The following is an 8,250-nucleotide window of genomic DNA, read 5'->3' as shown; positions in this document are numbered from 1 at the left end:
GAATTAACTTAATAATCTTTATGGACTTCGATGGTATGAGTTTGATGTAACATTTGGGATTGTAGAGTGTGTAAGGATGATAATAACATACAGGATTTGGGATATCTTTTCTTTGGTTTGAGTTGTATATGGATCAGAGTGCGCAGCGGTTAGGATTCTGAGTTGACTTTTGTTGATGATCACTTGTAATTCTTACTTTCTTTTGATCTTATCTTTGAAATTCAAGTTTCGAGGACGAAACTTCTTTTTAGGGGGTTGGATTGTAACACCCCGTATTTTATAATAATATTTTATTATAAAAGTATTTTATAAAATTAATTATTTTGAAGTATATTAATGTATTTTGGAAATATTTATATTTATTGTCTTCGTTATCTATTTTAATATTTCTTGTTTTGGCCTACTTTGGATGGGTTAAAATGTTCATGTACGATTTTACTATTTTAATTTAATAGTTACTTTTCTTATTTAAGCTCTCAATTCGTTTTAATAATATCCAATTGGTTTTGTAATCAGATAATCCATTGTATAAGCTAATGGACCCAAAGCCCACTTGTTAACCCTCTTATAATCTCTTATAAATACAAAACCCTAAGCTAGCAACTAGGTTGCTCAACCTAATTTCCTACGTGAAAACCAGCGGCACGCCTCCCTCCTTTGTTTCTCTCTTTTGTTCTTCCTTTCTCCCTTTGACTCCATTGTTGAATATCTTTTCTTCCTCCAAACTTATTGATAAATTATATTTTCACAATCCTTGCTCTTACCTTTACAATAATTTATTCTCCAAATATTTTTATGAGAATTATTTATATGGACCTTTAGACCTACCTTTAAGGTCTCTTATTTTAATGGGTAAAGAAGAAGGATAGCTTTTCATGGCGTTTTCAAGGGTTTCGATTTCTGCCCTTCTTTAAAGTCGATTTTTGGGACGTGGACACGTGTTGGAGACAAGGTTTTCTTGGTCGTGTCTTTCATGGAGTTTTCATTCTTATTTTACATCATTAATTGCTAAAAAGGTAACTAGGTGTTTTCTTTAATTGTGTTTATGCCAATTGATGTAATTAATATGATTTAATGATTGTCTTGTATGATTAGTACATGTTTGATTGTTTATTATCATGTTAATTATGTTTTCTCATGTTTGTATATGTTTCAATGCATTAATTATATATCATATGTTGTTTATATGTTTATTATGGGTGTCATGAGCGTAATTAGGGTTTACGAATAAACCCTAGTGGCGGCATGATAGGCGGCCAAGGGTGCTCTCCTAAGTTATAGCTAAAGCTAGTATAACCTTGATGATGATTCATGTGTTATGGCTAAAGTTAATACAACTTTGGGTAGTTACTCTAGTTATGGCTGGACCTACTATAACATTGAAGTGCGAGTCAAGGTGATAGCTGTAACTAACGTACCCTGAGATTTATGGCTCAAGGTTATGGTTATTGCTAGTATAACTTTGAGTTTCGTGTCAAGGTTATGGTTTTGGTAGTATAACTTCCGAGTTATATCTACTGAAGTTGTAGTAGAGGTTACTATAACCTCGCATCCAGAGTTTATGTTATGGTTAGGATTACTATAACATTGAATGGTTAATGTTAAAGTTATAGCTGAAGTTACTATAACATTGTTTGTTTATACTTGTCTCATATGATATGTGGTGTTCAGTTATATTGTATGTCAATATATATGCATGAGTCGTTGGTTACTCTTGTTCACATGTTAAGTAGGATGGTCAGTTATACTATCTTATGAGTTGAGTCGTGACGTCGTTCACGCATGTTAGTACAGTCAGTTATACTGTGCATTAGTTTTGTTGGTTGGTGTATAGATGACGATAGTATCAGTTATATACTATCGGAATGAATCAAGGCTACCCTTCGGGGATTTGTTATGGTCTATGTTCGGGATTGGTCAGAGGCAGTTCGTTAATCGCTCTGGTCCCCGTGTGTCGTTCGGTGTACAGTTATTGCACCGAGAGGTCTGGCCAGGTCTTAGGCATATAGGCAGTGGTTATACGCTATACATAGTGTGGATGCGATTCGTTAATCGGTCCACTTGTGGGTGCGATTCGTTAATCGGCCCATACCATTGAATGGAGGCAGTTCGTTAATCGCTCCCTTAGTTAGAGGCAGTTTGTTAATCGCTCTAACGGCGTTCATTCTATTCATTGTGCTGGTGGTCTGGATTGGTCACATGTTTTGTGGTTATGTTGGTTCATACGTGGTCTTGATATGGTTTACGTTGTCACGTGTTGTCACATGTTTCCTTTGGAGTTGTCATCATATCATAAGATTGTCTTAGTATGTTATCGTTTAATGGCATGTTATGTCGGATTTTCATGAGTATAGATGGTCTCACATGTTTACTAGTTTTGCATTTCAATTGTTAATGATTGTTGGTTATATTCAATTGTTGTAAACATGACTGGGAGAGCATCTAGTTACTCCCGACTGATTGTCGAACCCCCTTTTCAGGTTGTTCAGTTTGTTGCTGTTTGGTTGATGCTTGCTTGGGGAATGTGCGAAGCGAGCTTAATAATAAATAGGAGTTTTGCTTTTAAGTTTTAAGAACCCTTTTGAATAATGTATTAGTTGTTTTGGATTTAGTAGCGAACCGGATTGGTCAGGTGTTTCCGCCACCTTGACCCTTTTATCAGTATTATAATCTGATATTTATTTTATATAAGTTTTTCCCTTGTTTTATAATCCGGGTTGTTACAGGCACGACATTTAAATTTACCATATACACATTTCTTTTCCTATGGCCTTCAAGAATAACATTGCTTGTACCTTTAATTATAATGTGACAGCCATCAGTATGAAAAACAACTTTATTACCTGTTTTGCATAGTTGAGATATGCTAAGCAAGTTATGCTTGAGACCATCCAATAGATAGACATCACTGATTGCGTGTGACTTAGAAATTCCAATTTTGTCCACACCAATAACTTTACCCTTCTTGTTGTCCCAAAACGTCACCTTTCCTCTGTTGAACGCCTTGAGTCAAAGAAACAGATTCTTTTCTCCGGTCATGTCTCTTGAACATCCACTGTCAAGATACCATTGATTGTTTTTTTTTTCACTATACCTGTAAAAGGATTAGATACAGTTTTTAGGTACCCAAGCTAGGTTGGGTCCCTTATGATTAGTTACTCTATATACTAAATCCTTTCGTACCCAAAATTGTCTAATGGTCGTTTTTCTAAACCTTGGGTAATTTTGTTTAGGAGGGGTTCTAGGTTTAGGGATTTCTCTAGGTCTTGGAAATTTTCTAGGTTTAGCATGACTATCCTCCTTGTGAATAGGTTTGCTATGTTTAGGTCGACAATTTGTTTGTGAAGTGCTAGGTTTCTTGATGTAGTCAAATGCCATGTCATAGAACCAACGAAAGTTGTTATTTCTTTGTTCATTAGGTTCATCTATGGGGGAATCATCATACTCATCAGTTGTGTCAACCGTTTTACCGTGGTCGGTATTTTTCCATATATCATGCGCTCTTTTGACACAATCGTCTTGGATGTGACCCGTATGACCACAGTAATTGCAAATCAGATATTCAGGAAGATCAGCATATTTCCTTTTTCTGAAATCAAAATCCGGAGGTGTTGATTTGCACTTAGAGTTATCTCTACGGCTGTAGCACTCATGTCCTAACCCCATCTTCATATTATTGTCAGATTGTTCGGTTAGGAAGTTTAGGACATTTGTGTTACCTTCCCACTTATCATGGACTTTCCTAGCATGTAAGAGTAGGTCCTTTAGGGTTTTGATTTCATCTAGACATTTCGTGTGATCTACATCATTATCCTTCTTGAAATTATCACGATAGTCTTGGAATATTTTGTTAAGAATGAATACAACATCTGAATGTTGTTTGTTAACATTGATCATGTCGGTTTTAGATTCCTTTAATTGCTTTGAGAGAGAATATATCTCTTTCTTTTGGTCTAAGATCACTGCTTCATCAGATGTGACCTTAGTTTCCAAAAGTTCTTTGGCTTTTCTAAGTTCTAAAGTTATAGCTTCATTGGCTATAACTTTGGCTTGAAGGTGCTTAATATTAAGCTTTAGATCTGAAGTTATAGCTTCATTAGCTATAACCTTGGACTCTAATTCCTTCTTTTCAGCCATAGCAGAATCTAATGTTGTAGCTTTATTAGCTGTAACTTTAGATTTCAGCTTCTTAGCTTTAGCCTTTAGAGTATGATTCTCCTCTGCAATATCAAGAATATGTTCCTTCAGATCTTTTAATTCCAAATCTTATTCATGACATTTATCGAGGGATTGCTCAAAAAATTCTATTAGGGCACTTTTAGACAATTTCTTAACGCATTTTTGAGTTCCACATAACTTATCTGTTCATCATCATCTTCGTCCGACTCTCCAAGAAAGCAATAGTTTGAATGAGAGTTAGTGCTTTCATCGTCGCTGTCAGAGATTAGGTCAAGACTAACGCTGCTGAGACATAGATTGGCTACTTCGTCATCTTCAGATCTTTCATCATCTTCTGAGTCAAGATCTCCCCAGCATGAAGCCATCGTTACTTATTTGAACTCTTTCTTTGTCTTCTCGCGTTTTGCCTTGTCCTTGATTTTCTCCCATATCGGACAATCCTTGATCATGTGATCGGATTCTCCATACTTGAAGCAACCTCTATTAGCAAATGATGATTTTGATTCAGTTACTTTCTTGTTGAATGACTTGTTATTGTTATAGGATGATTTTTCTTGTTTGTTTCGAAAAATCCTCTTTTTAAACCGGCGTGCAAACAAGACGATTTCATCTTCTATGTCGGAATCAACATCTTCGCTTTTCAAAGCCATACTTTTACCTCTGCTTGGTTTAGCTTCATCTTTATTAAGACTAATTTCATGGGCCATGAGAGCACCAATGAGTACTTGGTAGGATAGGTTTTCAAGATCTCGTGATTCCTCCATTGCTGTGACTTTGGCACGCCGCTTTTTAGTTAGGCTCCTAAGAACCTTCCTTGAAATGTTCTCGGTATTGAACTTCCTTCCTAGGTTTTTCAATTCATTTATTATACTTGAAAACCGTGCAGACATGCTATCCAACGACTTATTAGGCTCCATAATGAATAGCTCATATTTCTGCATTAGCAGATCTATTCGGTGCTTCCTCACAATGGAAGTACCTTCATAAGCTAGGTCAAGGTCATCCCATATCTCCTTGGCCGTTGTACACGAAGAAAACCGATCAAACTCCGAATAGGTCATGCTGTTTTGCAATAGACTTATTGCTTTAGAGTTCTTTTCGGCTTTCTTGTAGTCGGCCTCGACATAGTCGTCTTCCTTCTTCTCATAGGTAGTGCCTTCAGGGGATGCAACTAGGATTTTATGCGGTCCGTTTTGGATAATCCTCCAGCACTCCCAATCATGACCTTTCACATAGTGAGTCATCATGTTTTTCCATAACCCATAATTCTTCCCATCAATGACGGGACATTTAAGGCATTTGGAATCCATTTATCACGTGATAGGCAACAAAATATAAAACGATAAGATAAATAAGAACAAGATAGATCAGCCTCTTTGCGATTAGGCAATCAAGAGCACGAGGCTCTGATACCAATTGAAGACTCTATCGATCCAAAATACTCAAGAGGGAGGGGGCGGAGGTGAATTGAGGATTAAAGCTTTTAACACTTTTTCGATTGTTTAAGTATAATTAATTATTCAAAGTTTATTGATTAAACTTTAACTAGTTAACTAATGAGTGAGCAAGAACGCAATAAGCAAACGCACGAAAGAGAGAGAGACACACAGTTTTGAAGTGGTTCTGTTTCACAAATCGAAACCTACGTCCACTATTCTCGATTAATAAATTTAGTACCTTTCTACGGATTACAAATTTAATAACCCAACTCGTACAACTAACTCTAGTTGTAACTCAAGTGAGTACCGTTAAATACTCGAGTGACTAACTTACGCTAATAAGAAAGTACTAATGATTTTTGCAAGGGTTCACATTAATGAACAAGTAAGAAATCTATTGAGCACTATTATCTTATAACGATAACTAACAAACGAACATACGAGTTTATAAACACACGACCTTTTTCGAAAATAGCAAATCGGTTTTTCTTACTTTTGAAACACACGGTTTTGCTCTTAAAAATAAAATCAATAGTATGCTTAAAGGTCTTACTTTTAAATGTTGCAAGATGTAAAGTATCTATAGTGAAGAATAAAGCATGCCTCACGGTTTAGTCGAAAACCCTAATGGCCAAAATAAAGATATGTAAAAAATCATATCTTATAATATTTCTTCCCTTAAAACCCTAAGAGACAATAAAGGATATTCCAAAAGATATAATATAAATTATCCTTCTATTATATTTTCCATAAATCTTAAGATATGATAAGATTTCCATAATGAAAATATCTTTATCATAAATAACCATATCAAGTTAAATATAAAAGATATGATAAGATAATTCTAGAGAATAAAATCTTATCAAAAGTAATCTTTCATACGGTAGGTTGTACGAAACAACAACAGCCCATAATCCTCGTTTTTTGTGACAAACCCTAACTTGAAATTAGGTTTAGATTTTTAGGGTTTAGGAGTAGCTATATAAAAACCCTAATTAGTAATATGACTCAACTCATAAGTTGATCCAGCATGATTACTAATCACACGTTTAACATAAAACCAAACTCCGTATTAAACCGGACTTATCTAATAAACACTTTTTCTAGAACATTTAAAAGAGACAAAATTATTTTTCAAAAACAATTTTTAAAACATTTTAAGTCGTGTAGTATAAACTAAGCATCTCAATGTTATAGTAGAAGAGCTATAACATTGAGCTCTTTCACTAGTAATGTTATAGCTGCCAAGCTATAACTTTACCAGAATAAGAAATTCATTCTTAGTTATCATTACGAGATAATCACCTATACTATTCTAATCTTCTTAGGAGTTCTTCGAGTATAGGCTACTTCAACATCCAAGCTTGATTAATCTTTAGACGGACTTCGTCTTCTCATAATTCTGGAATGACTCTTAGATAATCTTGATTTTCGATTGAGGCTTGATCACGATACACTTGCATCACAATTCTTCTTCATTGCTCATAATGAATAAGTCCAATCTAAAAGACGTAAACAAACAATTACGTGCAATGAGTATATAAAATATAAAGCACCCTTGACATCATCAAAACATAAATATATATACTATATGGTTCAACAAAGAAGCTTCGCGCCTCCGATCACACCGATTGGGACGATGACTGTAAAAAAGCCTTCGACATGATAAAGGAAATCCTATCCAAACCTCATGTCCTCATGCCACCTCAACAAGGAATTCCCTTATCCATGTACCTGACTGTCATCGACACGGCCATGGGAGCAATGCTAGCACAAACAGTCGACGGCGAAGAATGAGCCATCTACTACATCAGCAAAAACTTCATCGAGTATGAGACAGGGTACACCCAACTGGAAAAGACTGCCTTGCCCTAGTATGGTTAACAAAGAAGCTGCGACACTACATGCTCAGCTACACGGTTCACTTCTACTCCAAGATGGACCCGGTCAAATACATCTTCGAAAAACCCGTACTAAACGGGAGGCTGTCTAGATGGACACTCATGCTATCTGAATTTTATCTCAAGTTCGTACCCCTCAGGGTTATCAAGGGAAGGGCAGTTGCCGATTTCTTAGCAGAAAATCCCGTCAACGAGGATTAAACAACCGACACTTGGTCACTTCCTGACGAAGACACCTTTTGTGTCGACTCCGACGCTTATACTTCGACGGTGCATCTAATCAGAGAGGTTTCAGAGTAGGAATCCTTCTAATATCAACGGAGGGGGAACATGTTCCGATCTCAGTCAAACTAGACTTCGCCGTCACCAACAATGCCGCCGAATATGAAGCATGCCTCATCACAAGCAGCCATAACACTTGGGATCAAGAGATTGAGGGTCCAAGGCAATTCATCGCTCAACATCAATCAGGTGTCCGGATCATGGGAAATCTAAAGCGACATCTTGGCACCCTACCGAGCAAAGATAAATCAAGAGGCCGAATTCTTCGACCAAGTCGACTACTTCCACTTACCATGAGAGGAAAATCAATTTGCAGATGCCCTGGCAAAACTTGCCGCGCTCGTCAACATACCTGACGACATGACATCGATGTCCCTATGTGTCGAGAGAAGGAGCGAGCCCGCTCACATTTGCACCATCAACAATGACGAGGAAAACCATGATGAACC

The sequence above is a fragment of the Silene latifolia genome, chromosome 8, assembly GCF_048544455.1.
Source record: "Silene latifolia isolate original U9 population chromosome 8, ASM4854445v1, whole genome shotgun sequence".
NCBI classification, from domain to species: Eukaryota; Viridiplantae; Streptophyta; class Magnoliopsida; order Caryophyllales; family Caryophyllaceae; genus Silene; species Silene latifolia.
Note: the sequence above shows the minus strand (reverse complement) of the source record.